This window comes from Bufo gargarizans, chromosome 1 (genome assembly GCF_014858855.1).
Source record: "Bufo gargarizans isolate SCDJY-AF-19 chromosome 1, ASM1485885v1, whole genome shotgun sequence".
In the NCBI taxonomy this organism is placed as follows: domain Eukaryota; kingdom Metazoa; phylum Chordata; class Amphibia; order Anura; family Bufonidae; genus Bufo; species Bufo gargarizans.
The window spans coordinates 382148990-382166665 of NC_058080.1; the positions used below are offsets into that span (position 1 = coordinate 382148990).

At 44.7% G+C, this 17676-nt stretch overlaps 1 protein-coding gene across 1 annotated transcript in view; it reads left to right on the forward strand.

Annotated features, from left to right (window-relative positions):
• HAUS8 (HAUS augmin like complex subunit 8) overlaps nt 1-17676 on the forward strand; it is a 121346-nt gene that overhangs the window by 21485 nt on the left and 82185 nt on the right. The window lies entirely within an intron of this gene.

Sequence of the window (17676 nt, forward strand, 5' to 3'; positions counted from 1 at the left end):
TCGTGACGTCAGTGGGCGGGCGGCCCGGCGGTAAACAGTGAGAAGGCAGCGGCGCTGCTGGAGCGCCGCTGCCTTCTCAAACAGCTGATCGGCGGGGGTCCCGGGTGTCGGACCCCCGCCGATCAGAAGCTGATGATCTATCCAGAGGATAGAACATCAGTTAAATGAAGGTGCAGAACCCCTTTAACCATGGTGACCTGCAAAGAAATGTGTGCAGCCATCATTGCGTTGCATAAAAATGGCTTCACAGGCAAGGATATTGTGGCTACTAAGATTGCACCTCAATCAACAATTTATAGGATCATCAAGAACTTCAAGGAAAGAGGTTCAATTCTTGTTAAGGCCCCTTTCACACGGGCGAGTTTTCCGTGCGGGTGCGATGCGTGCGGTGAACTTATTGCACCTGCACTGAATCCTGACCCATTCATTTCTATGGAGCTGTGCACATGAGCGGTGATTTTCACGCATCACTTGTGCGTTGAGTGAAAATCGCAGCATGCTCTATATTGTGCGATTTTCACGCGACGCAGGCCCCATAGAAGTGAATGGGGTGCGTGAAAATCGCATAGCATCCGCAAGCAAGTGCGGATGCGGTGCGATTTTCACGCACGGTTGCTAGGAGACGATTGGGATGGAGACCCGATCATTATTATTTTCCCTTAAAATAATAGCATTCTGAATACAGAATGCAGAGTAAAACAGCGCTGGAGGGGTTAAAAAAAATAAAATAAATTTAACTCGCCTTACTACACTTGATCGCGAAGCCCGGCATCTCCTTGTGTCTCCTTTTGTTGAATAGGACCTGTGGTGAGCATTAAATACAGGTAAAGGACCTTTGATGACGTCACTCCTGTCATCACATGGTACGTCACATGATCTTTTACCATGGTGATTCACCATTGTAAAAGACAATGTGATGACCGGAGTGACGTCATCAAAGGTCCTTTACCTGTATTTAATGCTCACCACAGATCCTATTCAACAAAGGAGACATAAGGAGATGCCGGGATTTGCGATCAAGTGTAGTAAGGTGAGTTAAATAATTTTTTATTTTTTTAACCCCTCCAGCGCTGTTTTACTGTGCATTCTGTATTCAGAATGCTATTATTTTCCCTAATGTTATAAGGGAAAATAATACAATCTACAGAACACCGATCCCAAGCCCGAACTTCTGTGAAGAAGTTCGGGTTTGGGTACCAAACATGCGCGATTTTTCTCACGCGAGTGCAAAACGCATTACAATGTTTTCCACTCGCGCAGAAAAATCGCGCATTTTCCCGCAATGCACTCGCCTCTTATCCGGGCCAAAAATAAGACGTCCGTGTGAAAGAGGCCTAAGAAGGCTTCAGGGCGTCCAAGAAAGTCCAGCAAGCGCCAGGATCGTCTCCTAAAGAGGATTCAGCTGCGGGATCGGAGTGCCACCAGTGCAGAGCTTGCTTAGGAATGGCAACAGGCAGGTGTGAGCGCATTTGCACGCACAGTGAGGCGAAGACTTTTGGAAGATGGCCTGGTGTCAAGAAGGGCAGCAAAAAAGCCACTTCTCTCCCAAAAAAAACCCATCAGAGACAGATTGATCTTCTGCAGAAAATATTGTGAATGGACTGCTGAGGACTGGGGCAAAGTCATATTCTCCGATGAAGCCTCTTTCCGATTGTTTGAGGCATCAGGAAAAAGGCTTGTCCGGAGAAGAAAAGGTAAGTGCTACCATCAGTCCTGTGTCATGCCAACAGTAAAGCATCCTGAGACCATTCATGTGTGGGGTTGCTTCTAATCCAAGGGAGTGGGCTCACGCCCAAAAACACAGCCATGACTAAAGAATGGTACCAAAACACCCTCCAACAGCAACTTCTTCCAACAATCCAACAACAGTTTGGTGAAGAACAATGCATTTTCCAGCACGATGGAGCACCGTGCCATAAGGCAAAAGTGATAACTAAGTGGCTCGGGGACCAAAACGTTGACATTTTGGGTCTATGGCCTGGAAACTCCCCAGATCTTAATCCCATTGAGAACTTGTGGTCAATCCTCAAGAGGCGGGTGGACAAACAAAAGCCCACTAATTCTGACAAACTCCAAGAAGTGATTATGAAAGAATGGGTTGCTATCAGTCAGGAATTGGCCCAGAAGTTGATTAAGAGCATGCCCAGTCGAATTGCAGAGGTCCTGAAAAAGAAGGGCCAACACTGCAAATACTGACTCTTTGCATAAATGTCATGTAATTGTCGATAAAAGCCTTTGAAACGTATGAAGTGCGTGTAATTATATTTCACTACATCACAGAAACAACTGAAACAAAGATCTAAAAGCAATTTAGCAGCACACTTTGTGAAAACTAATATTTGTGTCATTCTCAAAACTTTTGGCCACGACTGTACTATCCGAGCTAAAGTGCGAAGTGAGATCCACTGTCCGCTTAAGACTGACCGAATCTCTCTCCGGATGGTTTTAGCTTCCTAAGAGGGAGACTCAGAATGGCTGATGAGAAAACCCAGGAATTCTACTTACCGAGAGGGAGTTAGAACAGATTTCTTGAGATTGAGAAGGAATCCCAGATTGGTCAACAAGGTCGTGGTCCACTGAATGTGGAGATGTATGAGGGACAGAGATTGGGCGTAATGAGTAAATCGTCTAAGTATATTATGAGACGAACACCTCGGGACCGCAGTAGAAATGATATTGGTTTTAATAGTTTGGTGAAACACCAAGGGGCGGAAAGACCGAAAGGCAAACTGGTAAACTGCCATTTCTGGCTTTCCCAAACAAATTGGAGGTATGGCTGGGACAGTGGATGCATAGGTATTGTGAGATAAGTATCCTTGATATCTATTTTTGCCAGTCAATCGTGCGGTAACAAAAGGTCTCTCAGGAGATGAAGTCCCTCCATTTTAAAGTGTTGGTAAAGCACAAAATTGTTGAGGAATCTCAAATTTACAACTGGTCTGTGACCGCCATCTCTATTTTTCACTAGAAAGAGATTGCTTACAAATCCTGGGGATTCTGAGGGTATTGGAATAATAGCTTCCTTGGAATAGAGTTCCTCTATTTCTAGTTGAACTAGTTTGCGGTCTGACTCTGAGAATGTTATTGGATGAGGTAAGTGTGTTTGTATTGGTGGAAATAGGAATTCTATTTGATATCCTGAGGCTGTATTTAAAGAGGACCTTTCACTAGAATAAAAAATCTAAACTAAGCATACAGACATGGAGAGCGGCGCCAAGGGATCTCCCTGCACTTACTATATACTCAGCTCATAGCCTGAGAGTTTTTTTTTTTTTTTCTCTCTCAGGCTATGAGCTGAGCGCTGCGATTGGCCAGTGCTACAGCCTGGGAGAAGGAGACGCTAGCAGGCTCCACCCAGTTGAGCCGAACATATGAAGATACCAGAGCTTATACCGGGAGAACGGAGTGGCGCCCAGGGATAATAGTAAATGCAGGGAGATCCCTGGGCGCCGCTCTCCGTGTCTGTATACTTAGTTTAGATTTTTTATTCTAGTGAAAGGTCCTCTTTAAGACCCATGAGTCTGATGTAATCAGAGACCAAACGTGGGAGAAATGTTTTATCCTGCCCCCTAGGGGTATTTGTGAAAAATACTGTCTGGGGACACTCGCCTGCCGAGGGTCTGGTTCTCGGAAAACCTCTATGGCCTGTCGCCCTCCAGGGTCGGCCCCTAATGGGAAGAAATGGCGTTTTGGTTGAAGGAGTGGGATGGAGCTGGATATCTGTCCGCTCGGGGAAAGACTCTTGGGTATTGATTCTCGTGGGTCAGACGGCTGGGAAATCGGCCTCTTCTTTTCCCAGCCCTCCCAAAAACACGACCCTGTAAAACTTTTTGCATGGAGGATTGTGCTTTGTCAAGCGATGAAAACAATCCTACGTAAAAAGGAATCCCCAAAAAGGTAGCCATCTGATGGGGAGTTACTGTCATAGATGATGCCATATGGATAAGTTGGGGGTCCAATTTCATTAAAATACTACGTTTTCTTTCCATGCAAATGGAGGCATTAATGTTGCCAAATAAACACACCGCTCTTTGTGCCCAGCCTTTTAGAACTGGTAAATCTATAGGGGCATCTGAAATTGTGGCTTCCTCTGTTAAATCTAGAATTTTTGTTAAGGGGCCTAGTAAATCCAAAAATCGATCTTGAAGGAGCAGTCCACATCTTTCTTGGGGTTTTCCCCAAAGTAGGATCTAAGTCAGGGGTGTTTTGCCACTTTTGATTGTAAAGTGGGTCTAGGGCACTCTGCCCGCAATTTGCTACGGGCTGACTTGTCCAAAGGTTTCCTTATCCAAAAATTTTGAAATTGGGCAACCTGGGGTTGGGGCACCCATTCCCCTAAACTGGGGTGTTTAATATCATTGGGATTGAAAAATGGGATTCCGGCGGCATCGAAAATGGCGGAATCCGCTGTGTTTGAGCCCAAAACATTTTCCTCATCGGAAACGTCTTCGTATTCCGAATTCTCCTCTTTGTCGGAGGAGACCATTTCATCCGAGGAAGATTTGCTCGGGGATGTAATATATTTCTTGGGCTTGACTCGGGATGTCGAAGCCTTTAGAGCCCGCTTAGTTTTTAACTCCTCAGGGGCGTAGGGTAAGGGATGTAAACTATTGACATCTGAATGTACGCTTTTCTGTAGCGTTAGAGTATGAACCTGATCCTCTTTAGTTTTAGCTATTTTGGCTTGTTTCTTGGGCTGAGGATCGGTAATTATAAAGCGGCGTTTGTAAGAGTGTTTAGGAAGGCCTTGCGCCATATTAAATGCGGAAACTTCCGCTGACCAAAAAATAATCGAGTGGCCGGAATTGCTTGAAGTAAGTTCAGAGTGGCGGAATGAGATATGGCCTGGACCACAGATTTATTAATAACCTCGTGCACAGATGACATAGCAGAGTTTAATGCCGCGTGAACTGACTTTTGTATGGTTTGTTCCATCAGAGACTGGATTAAATTTTCATCCAAAAATTCAAGACCCTGAGGGTCTGAGGCTGCTTCCGCTTTTACTTCAGCCATGAGGAATACAGGGAGTGCAGAATTATTAGGCAAATTAGTATTTTGACCACATCATCCTCTTTATGCATGTTGTCTTACTCCAAGCTGTATAGGCTCGAAAGCCTACTACCAATTAAGCATATTAGGTGATGTGCATCTCTGTAATGAGAAGGGGTGTGGTCTAATGACATCAACACCCTATATCAGGTGTGCATAATTATTAGGCAACTTCCTTTCCTTTGGCAAAATGGGTCAAAAGAAGGACTTGACAGGCTCAGAAAAGTAAAAAATAGTGAGATATCTTGCAGAGGGATACAGCACTCTTAACATTGCAAAGCTTCTGAAGCGTGATCATCGAACAATCAAGCGTTTCATTCAAAATAGTCAACAGGGTCGCAAGAAGCGTGTGGAAAAACCAAGGCGCAAAATAACTGCCCATGAACTGAGAAAAGTCAAGCGTGCAGCTGCCAAGATGCCACTTGCCACCAGTTTGGCCATATTTCAGAGCTGCAACATCACTGGAGTGCCCAAAAGCACAAGGTGTGCAATACTCAGAGACATGGCCAAGGTAAGAAAGGCTGAAAGACGACCACCACTGAACAAGACACACAAGCTGAAACATCAAGACTGGGCCAAGAAATATCTCAAGACTGATTTTTCTAAGGTTTTATGGACTGATGAAATGAGAGTGAGTCTTGATGGGCCAGATGGATGGGCCCATGGCTGGATTGGTAAAGGGCAGAGAGCTCCAGTCCGACTCAGACGCCAGCAAGGTGGAGGTGGAGTACTGGTTTGGGCTGGTATCATCAAAGATGAGCTTGTGGGGCCTTTTCGGGTTGAGGATGGAGTCAAGCTCAACTCCCAGTCCTACTGCCAGTTTCTGGAAGACACCTTCTTCAAGCAGTGGTACAGGAAGAAGTCTGCATCCTTCAAGAAAAACATGATTTTCATGCAGGACAATGCTCCATCACACGCGTCCAAGTACTCCACAGCGTGGCTGGCAAGAAAGGGTATAAAAGAAGAAAATCTAATGACATGGCCTCCTTGTTCACCTGATCTGAACCCCATTGAGAACCTGTGGTCCATCATCAAATGTGAGCTTTACAAGGAGGGAAAACAGTACACCTCTCTGAACAGTGTCTGGGAGGCTGTGGTTGCTGCTGCACGCAATGTTGATGGTGAACAGATCAAAACACTGACAGAATCCATGGATGGCAGGCTTTTGAGTGTCCTTGCAAAGAAAGGTGGCTATATTTGTCACTGATTTGTTTTGTTTTTGAATGTCAGAAATGTATATTTGTGAATGTTGAGATGTTATATTGGTTTCACTGGTAAAAATAAATAATTGAAATGGGTATATATTTGTTTTTTGTTAAGTTGCCTAATAATTATGCACAGTAATAGTCACCTGCACACACAGATATCCCCCTAAAATAGCTAAAACTAAAAACAAACTAAAAACTACTTCCAAAAATATTCAGCTTTGATATTAATGCGTTTTTTGGGTTCATTGAGAACATGGTTGTTGTTCAATAATAAAATTAATCCTCAAAAATACAACTTGCCTAATAATTCTGCACTTCCTGTATATGAACAATTGTCAAGGAATAAAAGAATTTCAATAATGTAACATATGACAAAATTCTATGTGTAATATTCCCATAGGATAGGAGCTCTAGAAAAATTCACTACTAGCAGAAAAAAAGAGACTTACTAATTAGTATGAGGTGATTAGGAGAGGCACAATGCACATAAGATATGCAAAACCACTATATATAAAACTATAACTGTTATATGAAAGGATACTTGTGGTAATACAACCAGAGGGCAGAAAATAGCACCAGAGGACCGGTAAATGGAGCAGAGAGCTGAAACTCGGCGGGAGAATCTGTTCAGTGCCGAGCCTGAGGTAGTGAGGAGATTGTGTGCAGCGAAGCACAGCTGATGACCAGCGTTAGCTGCCGCTTGCACACCGGAGAGCAGCGTCCTCTCAGGGGGAGAAGACGCAAACTCACCGGAGGGAGAGGAGTAAGCCACCGGAGGACGGTAGCAGGGAAGTGGTAAAGTAAGATCCTAACACTAAAGGGAAGTGTATGAGAGTTGGGTGATGACCCAAAACAAGGACCACTTTACCACAGGAAACAGTGGGGTACCATGGTAGTAGCTATATGTGGTAAATATCTATGGGGGTGAATATAAATATAGGGCTGCAACGATTAATCGATGTAATCGATTATATTCGATAACTGGATTCGTTGTCGACGAATCCAGTTATCGAATAATCGCCGATTCGTTGCTATTCGGGCGGGCGGGCGGGCGCTGCATCTTTATTTTACCTTTTTACAATGACGCTCCCGCTCCTGTAACAGCCAGGCAGAGCGGACGGCGGCGTAACGTCACTCAATCACGTGACGCGCCTGCTCCGCCTCCTTCATTCATGAAGTGGGCGGAGCAGGCGCGTCACGTGATTGAGTGACGTTACGCCGCCGTCCGCTCTGCCTGGCTGTTACAGGAGCGGGAGCGTCATTGTAAAAAGGTAAAATAAAGATGCAAGCATCGGGGCCGGGGCTGTTAGGGGGAAGGGGGAGGGGGGATCTGTCTATGGCACTGCTATGGGAAGGGGGGTCTGTGTATAGCACTGCTATGGGGAGGGGGGAGGATCTGTCTATAGCACTGCTATGGGGAGGAGGGGGGGTCTGTGTATAGCACTGCTATGGGAAGGGGGGTCTGTGCACTGTTATGAGGAAAGGGATCTGTGCACTGTTATGCCCATAACAGTGCACAGATCCCCCTCTCCATAACTACGCCGTCCACAGATCCCCCTCTCCATAACTACGCCGTCCACAGATCCCCCATAATAGTGTCGTCCACAGATCCCCCATAATAGTGTCGTCCACAGATCCCCCATAATAGTGTCGTCCACAGATCCCCCATAAACGCCGTCCACAGATCCCCCATAAACGCCGTCCACAGATCCCCGATTAACGCCGTCCACAGATCCCCCATAAACGCCGTCCACAGATCCCCCATAAATGCCGTCCACAGATCCCCCCCATAAGTGTCGTCCACAGATCCCCCATAAGTGTCGTCCACAGATCCCCCATAAGTGTCGTCCACAGATCCCCCATAAGTGTCGTCCACAATTTGTTTTAATATGGCCTTTGAACATAATTTTTCAAGTAAGATCATATAAACCTCTGTTTTGTAATTTTGTCGTTTTTCCCGATTAATCGATTAATCGTAGAAATTAATCGGCAACTAATCGATTATTCAAATAATCGTTAGCTGCAGCCCTATATAAATATCCTGTCACACAAGACAAAAACAGTACACTTAGCTGGAGTCAACAGCAAAGAAAGAGGCTGATTTGCATATTACAGGAGCTTATATATCCTATGCTGTGTTGTGATTGGCTGCCAGTGTACCTCGCTGCATGTTTCTTTACGTTTTTTTTTTTCTTCATATCTTTATTTAAACTTTGCTGTTGATTGGAGTCCAGTAAAGAAGTAGTGGAGTCTCCTGCTTGTAATAAAATTTGAAGTTGTATTCCTAGGTAATATTTTTATGCATAGCATGCTGTGCACTCCTTATAAATGTAGATATTGGTATCATGGCGCATGTTTAGTGTGTACATAGTTTTAACACATTTAACAGCTATAGAATGGATATGGTCAGCTTTCCTTTGGTATACCTATGTGAAGCAAAAGTAATTTTGGTAATACAATTGCCGATGTGCCTTTGATGTGAAGGAGTGGTAAGCAAAAACATTAAAGGAGTATTCCCATTTCAGACATTGATGGCATGTCCTAGCGATATTCCATCAATGTCAGGTGCGGGTCCCATCTCTGGAATTAGCTCCTTTCTAGAGGACCCAAAGTAAAGAAAAGCACACCACACGTGTGACGTGCTATCCAGTCATCACTATGGAAGTTCTAAAAATAACCGAGCAAGCACATTCGGCTATTTTCAGAAGTCCCATCGCAGTGAATGGGTATCGCACCTTGCTTGCACCGCCATCTCTCCATTCACCGCAATGGGACTGCTGGAAATAGTCAAGCCAGCGTTTGGCTGTTTTTGGAAATCCCATAGCCGTAAACAGATGGTGGCCAAGCATGTGCAACTGAACTCTGTTCATTTCAGGGTTCCTGTTCTGAAGATAGGTGTGGGTCCCACCTATGGGACCTGTTCCTATCTGACATTGATCATAGCAATATGCCATCAATTTCTCTGATGGGAAATCCCTTTAAAGTATAACCGACTTTTTTGCTAATGTGTAGTGACAGTGGCAGGGAACATTTTTGTAACATACCTTATTTAGGAAAAACTTTTATTTGTGATAGACAACTGGGGCTGAAATGTCCCTTAGCAGTGCTCTCTTAAATGAGCGTTACTAAGGGCCATCCGTCTTCCATCAGCATAGAAGACGGATGTCCCTTAGTAACATTCATTTGAGAGAGCACTGCTAAGGGACATTTCAGCCCAAGTTTTCTACCATAAATAAACATTTTCCCTAAATAGTAACCACAGCATCCAGGATTTCTCAACTCCAGTCCTCGGGACCGACCTACGGGTCAGGATTTGAGAATATCCCACAGAATGAAGACCTGGTAAGTCCTGATGCATGGATACTAATTGTATAACCTGCTCAATGCTAAGGAAATCCTGAAAACATGACTGGTAGGTGGGGACCGGAGTTGAGAAACCCTGATTTAGGCAGTTAGAGGAAGAGGGCTCCCTCTGCCAGCATTGGCCATTGCAGCTGGGGGAATAACATTACTGTATGTCTATTAGACTGTGCAGCAGACACCGCATTAGGCCTCTTTCACACTTGCGTTGTCCGGATCCGGGGTGTACTCCACTTGCCGGAATTACACGCCGGATCCGGAAAAACACAAGTGAACTAAAAGCATTTGAAGACGGATCCGTCTTCAAAATGCTTTCAATGTTACTATGGCAGGCAGGACGCTATTAAAGTCCTGGTTGCCATAGTAGTAGTGGGGAGCAGGGGAGCGGTATACTTACAGTCCGTGCGGCTCCCGGGGCGCTCCTGAATGACGTCAGAGCGCCCCATGCGCATGGATGACGTGCCATGCGATCACGTGATCCATGCGCTTGGGGCACCCTGACGTCACTCTGGAGCGCCCCAGGAGCCGCACGGACGGTAAGTATACTGCTCCCCCTCTCCCCACTACACTTTACCATGGCTGCCAGGACTTTAGCGTCCCGGCAGCCATGGTAACCATTCAGAAAAAGCTAAACGTCGGATCCGGCAATGCGCCGAAACGACGTTTAGCTTAAGGCCGGATCCGGATCAATGCCTTTCAATGGGCATTGATTCCGGATCCGGCCTTGCGGCAAGTCTTCAGGATTTTTGGCCGGAGCAAAAAGCGCAGCATGCTGCGCTATTTTCTCCGGCCAAAAAACGTTCCGTTCCGGAACTGAAGACATCCTGAACGGATTTCTCTCCATTCAGAATGCATTAGGATGAAACTGATCAGGATTCTTCCGGCAAAGAGCCCCGACGACGGAACTCTATGCCGGAAGAAAAGAACGCAGGTGTGAAAGAGCCCTTAGAGACTGCCTTTCATATTACAGTTATAAGCTATAGTGTATTAAAATACCAGGTATACCACTGCATTATAAAAGTTATGCTCCCTAAAAAGTTAATAAAGTTTAGGCCTCATGCACACGACAGTTTTTTTTTTCACGGTCCGCAAAAACGGGGTCCGTAGGTCCGTGATCCGTGACCGTTTTTCCGTCCGTGGGTCTTCCTTGATTTTTGGAGGATCCACGGACATGAAAAAAAAGTCGTTTTGGTGTCCGCCTGGCTGTGCGGAGCCAAACGGATCCGTCCTGAATTACAATGCTAGTCAATGGGGACTGATCCGTTTGACGTTGACACAATATGGTGCAATTGCAAACGGATCCGTCCCCATTGACTTTCAATGTAAAGTCAGGAGTCCCTTTACTTTCACACTTGCGTTCATATAATGCAGACGGTGGCTCCGTTCAGAGCGGATCCGTCTGCATTATATTGTTAAAACATTTCTAAGTGTGAAAGTAGCCTCAGACGGATCCGTCCAGACTTTACATTGAAAGTCAATGGGGGACGGATCCGTTTGAAAATTGAGCCACAGTGTGTCATCTTCAAACGGATCCGTCCCCATTGACTTACATTGTAAGTCTGGACGGATCCGCTTGCCTCCGCACGGCCAGGCGGACACCCGAACATAACTTGAAGCGTCCCCATCACCATGGGAACGCCTCTATGTTTAGAATATACTGTCGGATATGAGCTACATCGTGAAACTCAGATCCGACAGTATATTCTAACACAGAGGCGTTTCCATGGTGATGGGGACGCTTCAGGTTAGAATATACTGAAAAACTGTGTACATGACTGCTGCCTGGCAGCACCCGATCTCTTACAGGGGGCCGTGATCAGCACAATTAACTCCTCAGGTGCCGCACCTGAAGGGGTTAATTGTACTATCATATCCCCCTGTAAGATCAGGGCTGCCAGGCAGCAGGGGGCAGACCCCCCCCCTCTCCCCCTCCCCAGTTTGAATATCATTGGTGGCCAGTGCGGCCCCCCCCTCCCTCCCTCTATTGTAATAAATTGTTGGTGGCACAGTGTGCGCCCCCCATGGCCCCCCCCCCCCCTCCCTCTATTGTAATAAATCGTTGGTGGCACATAGCTTGCTGCTGCGATGTCTGTGACCGGCCGGGAGCTCCTCCTACTGGTAAGTGACAGTTCATTTAGCAATGCGCCGCACAGACCTGTCACTTACCAGTAGGTGGAGCTCCCGGCCGGACATGAACATCGCAGCAGCAAGCAGGTAACTATGAATCTTCTACTATTGTACTATTGCTAAGTAACCATGGCAACCAGGACTGCAGTAGCGTCATGGTTACCGATCGGAGCCCCAGCGATTAAACTGGGACTCCGATCAGAACTCCGCTGCCGCCAATGATCGGGGGGGGGGGGGGGGAGATGGGAGGCCGCACACTGACCACCAATGTTGTTACTGCTATAGAGGGAGGGGGGGCCGATGGGGGGCGCACACTGTGCCACCAACGATTTATTACAATAGAGGGAGGGAACACGGATGCACACAAGATGAACACGGATGCACACAAGATGCACATCCATGTCCGTGATCCGTAGGTTGCTTTCATACAGACGGATCCGAAGATCCGTCTGCATAAAAGCTTTTTCAGATCTAAGTTTTCACTTCGTGAAAACTCATATCCGACAGTATATTCTAACACAGAGGCGTTCCCATGGTGATGGGGACGCTTCTAGTTAGAATACACTACAAACTGTGTACAAGACTGCCCCCTGCTGCCTGGCAGCACCCGATCTCTTACAGGGGGCCGTGATCAGCACAATTAACCCCTTCAGGTGCGGCACCTGAAGGGGTTAATTGTACTATCATATCCCTCTGTAAGAGATCAGGGCTGCCAGGCAGCAGGGGGCAGACCCCCCCCCCACTGGCCACCAATGATATTCAAACTGGGGAGGGGGGGGGGTCTGCCCCCTGCTGCCTGGCAGCCCTGATCTCTTACAGAGGGATATGATAGTACAATTAACCCCTTCAGGTGCCGCACCTGAAGGGGTTAATTGTGCTGATCACGGCCCCCTGTAAGAGATCGGGTGCTGCCAGGCAGCAGGGGGCAGTCTTGTACACAGTTTGTAGTGTATTCTAACTAGAAGCGTCCCCATCACCATGGGAACGCCTCTGTGTTAGAATATACTGTCGGATATGAGTTTTCACGAAGTGAAAACTTAGATCTGAAAAAGCTTTTATGCAGACGGATCTTCGGATCCGTCTGTATGAAAGCAACCTACGGATCACGGACATGGATGCCAATCTTGTGTGCATCCGTGTTCTTTCACGGACCCATTGACTTGAATGGGTCCGTGAACCGTTGTCCGTCAAAAAAAATAGGACAGGTCATATTTTTTTGACGGACAGGATACACGGATCACGGCCTCGGCTGCAAAACGGTGCATTTTCCGATTTTTCCACGGACCCATTGAAAGTCAATGGGTCCGCGAAAAAAACTGAAAACGGCACAACGGCCACGGATGCACACAACGGTCGTGTGCATGAGGCCTTATTTTAATAAAAAATCATTTCCACAAAAATTTGGAAAATTAATATTTTGTAAAAGTGGTAAAAAAAAACCTGCATACACATGTTTTATATTACACTGTGTTTGCTGCACCCTTTGTAATAAAGATAACATGTTAGTAACATTTAACCCGTAGATGACCCGCAGATGTCCGTGACTTAAAGGGAACCTGTCACCTGGATTTTGTGTATAGAGCTGAGGACATGGGTTGCTAGATGGCCGCTAGCACATCCGCAAAACCCAGCCCCCATAGCTCTGTGTGCTTTTATTGTGTAAAAAAAACTGATTTGATACATATGCAAATTAACCTGAGATGAGTCCTGTCCCTGACTCATCTCACGTACAGGACTCATCTCAGGTTAATTTGCATATGTATCAAATCGTTTTTTTAACACAATAAAAGCACGCAGAGCTATGGGGACTGGGTATTGCGGATGTGCTAGCGGCCATCTAGCAACCCATGTCCTCGGCTCTATACACAAAATCCCGGTGACAGGTTTCCTTTAAGGACCAGCGCTGTGATCCGCAGCAGAGGTCCAGCAGTCAATGATAGCCGGACCCCTGTTGCATTAACCCTTGATGCGCCGTGTTCAGTGCTGACCGCGGCACGTGTGATGTCCATGCGGGGGTGGGAGCTTCCATTGGGTCCCTGTGCTGCTGTGACAGGGACCCGATGGCAGGGAAGGCAGCCTGATGCCTTCGTTAGTCATCGTGGCTGCCTTCCGGGAGAGCCTGTGAGATCCAGCCTCTTGGATCTCACAGGCAAGCAGGCTGTAAGTGTATTACAGTCTGTAATACACTTACAGCCAATGCATCACAATACAGAAGTATTGTGATGCATTGCAAAGGGGATCAGACCACCAAAAGTTGAAGTCCCAGAGTGGGACAAAAAAAAAAGTCTAAAAACAAATATTTGTTTCAAGTTTATAAAAAAAAATAAAAAAAAAGCGGCCTTTTCCCAAAATAAAGTTAAAAGAAAAACATTTTTAAAAAAGGGAAAAAAATTAAAGTAGACATATTAGGTGTCGGCCGGCTCTATAAAAATATCACATGACCTAACCCCTCAGGTGAACACCGTAAAAAATAAAAACTGTGCTAAAAAAAATATTACACCCATTACACCTTACATCACTAAAAGTGCAACACCAAGCGAAAAGACGTATGCCCACCAAAATCATACCAATCTAACCGTCGCCTCATCCCGCAAAAAATGAGCCCCTACCTAAGACAATCTTCCAAAAAATAAATATGGCTCTCAGACTATGGAGACTAAAACATGATTTATTTTGTTTCAAAAATGCTTTTATTGTGTTAAATGTAAAAAATAAATAAAAAAGTAGACATATTAGGTATCGCCGCGTCCGTAACAACCTGCTCTATAAAAGTACCACATGACCTAACCCCTCAGGTGAACAGCGTAAAAAAATAAAGTGGAAAAAAGACCTTTTTTGTCACCTTACATCACAAAAAGTGTAATAGCAAGCGATTTAAAAAGTCCTATGCACCCCAAAATAGTGACAATAAAACCGTCATCTCATCTCACAGAAATGATACCCTACCTAAGACAATTGCCCAAAACATAAAAAAAAACTATGGCTCTCAGACTATGGAGACACTAAAACATGATTATTTTGTAAAACTTAAATAAAAAATGTATACATATTAGGTATTGCCACATCCATAAGAACCTGCTGTATAAAAATATCACATGACCTAACCCCTCAGGGGAACACCATAAAAAAAAAAAATTCTAAACGCCATTTTTTTTTCACCTTACATCATAAAAAGTGTAATAGCAAGCAATCAAAAATTCATATGCACCCCAAAATTGTGCCAATCAAACCGTCATCTCATCCCACAAAAATGGGATCCCACAAAAATCACCCAAAACATAAAAAAAAACTATGGCTTCCAGAATGTGGAGACACTAAAAAATAAAATAAAAATTCAAAATGCTTTATTATGTAAAACTGAAATAAACAACCAAAAAACCATTGTCATATTTGGTATTGTCACTTCCGTAGCAACCTGCTCTATATAAATACCACATGATCGAACCTGTCATATGAACGTAAATAACAAAAAAAAAAAACTGTGCCAAAACAGCTATTTTTTGTTACCTTGCCTCACAAAAAGTGGAATATAGAGCAACCGAAAATCATATGTACCCTAAAATAGTACCAACAAAACTGCCACCTTATCCCGTAGTTTCCATAATGGGGTAACTTTTTTGGGAGTTTCTGCTCTAGGGGTGCATCAGGGGGGCTTCAAATGGGACATGGTGTCAAAAAAAACAGTCCAGCAAAAACCATATATCATTACTTTCCTTCTGCGCCCTGCCGTGTGCCTGTACAGCAGTTTACGACCACATATGGGTTGTTTCTGTAAACTACAGAATCGAGGCAATAAATATTGAGTTTTGTTTGGCTGTTAACCCTTGCTTTGTTACTGGAAAAAAATGGTTTAAAATGGAAAATCTGCCAAAAAGTGAAATTCTGAAATTTCATCTACATTTTCCATTAATTCTTGAGGAACACCTAACGAGTTAACAAAGTTTGTAAAATCAGTTTTGAATACCTTGAGGGGTTTAGTTTCTAAAATTGGGCCATTTTTGGGTGGTTTCTATTATGTAAGCCTCACAAAATGACTTCAGACCTGAACTGGTCCTGAAAAAGTGGGTTTTGGATAATTTTCCACTTTCACCTTCTTCCTGATAATTGTCTGCTCGTCAGCACAGTGTGAATGCACCTTGAAGGGGTTATCTCACTTTAGCACAGTCATCCTCAAACTGCGTCCCTCCAGCTGTTGCAAAACTACGAGTCCCAGCATGCCCGAACAGCCTACAGGTATCCGCCTACAGCAGGGCATTGTGGGAGTTGTAGTTTTACAACAGCTGGAGGGCCGCAGTTTGAGGATGTCTGCTTTAGCAAGTGGCATTTATCCTGTAGAGAAAGTTAATACAAGGCACTTAGTAATGTATTGTGATTGTCCATATTGAATCCTTTACCGGCTGGACTCATTATACTCTATGCATGCGCGGTGTATTGTCCTGTTTTAGGCCCCATGCACACGGCCGTGTTTCACAGCCGTGTGCGGGCCGTGGAACCGCGGCCTGGATCCCTCCTGAGAGCAGGAGCGCACGGCGTCATTGGTTGCTATGACGCCGTGCGCTCCCTGCTGCCGGCACAGTACAGTAATACACTGGTATAGATCATACCAGTGTAGTACTGTATTGCGGCGGCAGCAGGGAGCGCACGGCGTCATAGCAACCAATGACGCCGTGCGCTCCTGCTCTCAGGAGGGATCCAGGCCGCGGTTCCACGGCCCGCACACGGCTGTGAAACACGGCCGTGTGCATGGGGCCTTAGAGATAGGTGCTGGTCCCACCTCTGAGACCAACACCTATCTGACTTTGATGGTATATCCTGGTGATATACGATCAGAGTCCCAGATGATACAAGCCTTTTAAGTGTTCCTTTCATTTTTTTGAGCAGCGTACATAAACTGATTCAGAAATATGTGGAATGAAATCTGTTGTATTTGACATATTAATAGTGCAAAGCGCAGTCTGCAATAAAGTAGATACACAAAGCCATATATGGTACTTTATGCTACTTGTTTATCAGGAAGTATTCTCAGTTACAGAATGGACCAGGAAAACCTACAGTCATGGTTGTGGTGTTGGCAGATGTGAATGGACCTTACTAACAACAGGATGTTAGACTTTCATTATGTGATGTATAAATGCAAGGTTAAGAAATGCAGCAGCGCTCACCAAAGGATGGTCCCATAACATACAGCAGAAAAGATTGTAGCACAAAAGGCAACAGCCTATGTTTTGTCTGGCCTTTCATACGTGGTGACGCATCCAAGTCCTCATACATGTACATCATCCAACTAGTCCACCTTTGAAAGCCATAACTTGTTTCCCGTTTGGTTATGTAACTAATGTTTGCACCTTTTTTCAATTTTATATGGGGCTTTATTTCTGTTACCTTATTTTTATTTTAGTATTTTTATGTTTCTATATATGATTTTTAAATAACAGTTTATGTGAATGCTTAAAGGGGTTGTCCGATTTCTGTAAATAAATAAAGCACTGTAAGGGTACTTTCACACTAGCTTTTTTCTTTTCCGGCATAGAGTTCCATCACAGGGGCTCTACAGGGAGTGCAGAATTATTAGGCAAGTTGTATTTTTGAGGATTAATTTTATTATTGAACAACAACCATGTTCTCAATGAACCCAAAAAACTCATTAATATCAAAGCTGAATATTTTTGGAAGTAGTTTTTAGTTTGTTTTTAGTTTTAGCTATTTTAGGGGGATATCTGTGTGTGCAGGTGACTATTACTGTACATAATTATTAGGCAACTTAACAAAAAACAAATATATACCCATCTCAATTATTTATTTTTACCAGTGAAACCAATATAACATCTCAACATTCACAAATATACATTTCTGACATTCAAAAACAAAACAAAAACAAATCAGTGACCAATATAGCCACCTTTCTTTGCAAGGACACTCAAAAGCCTGCCAT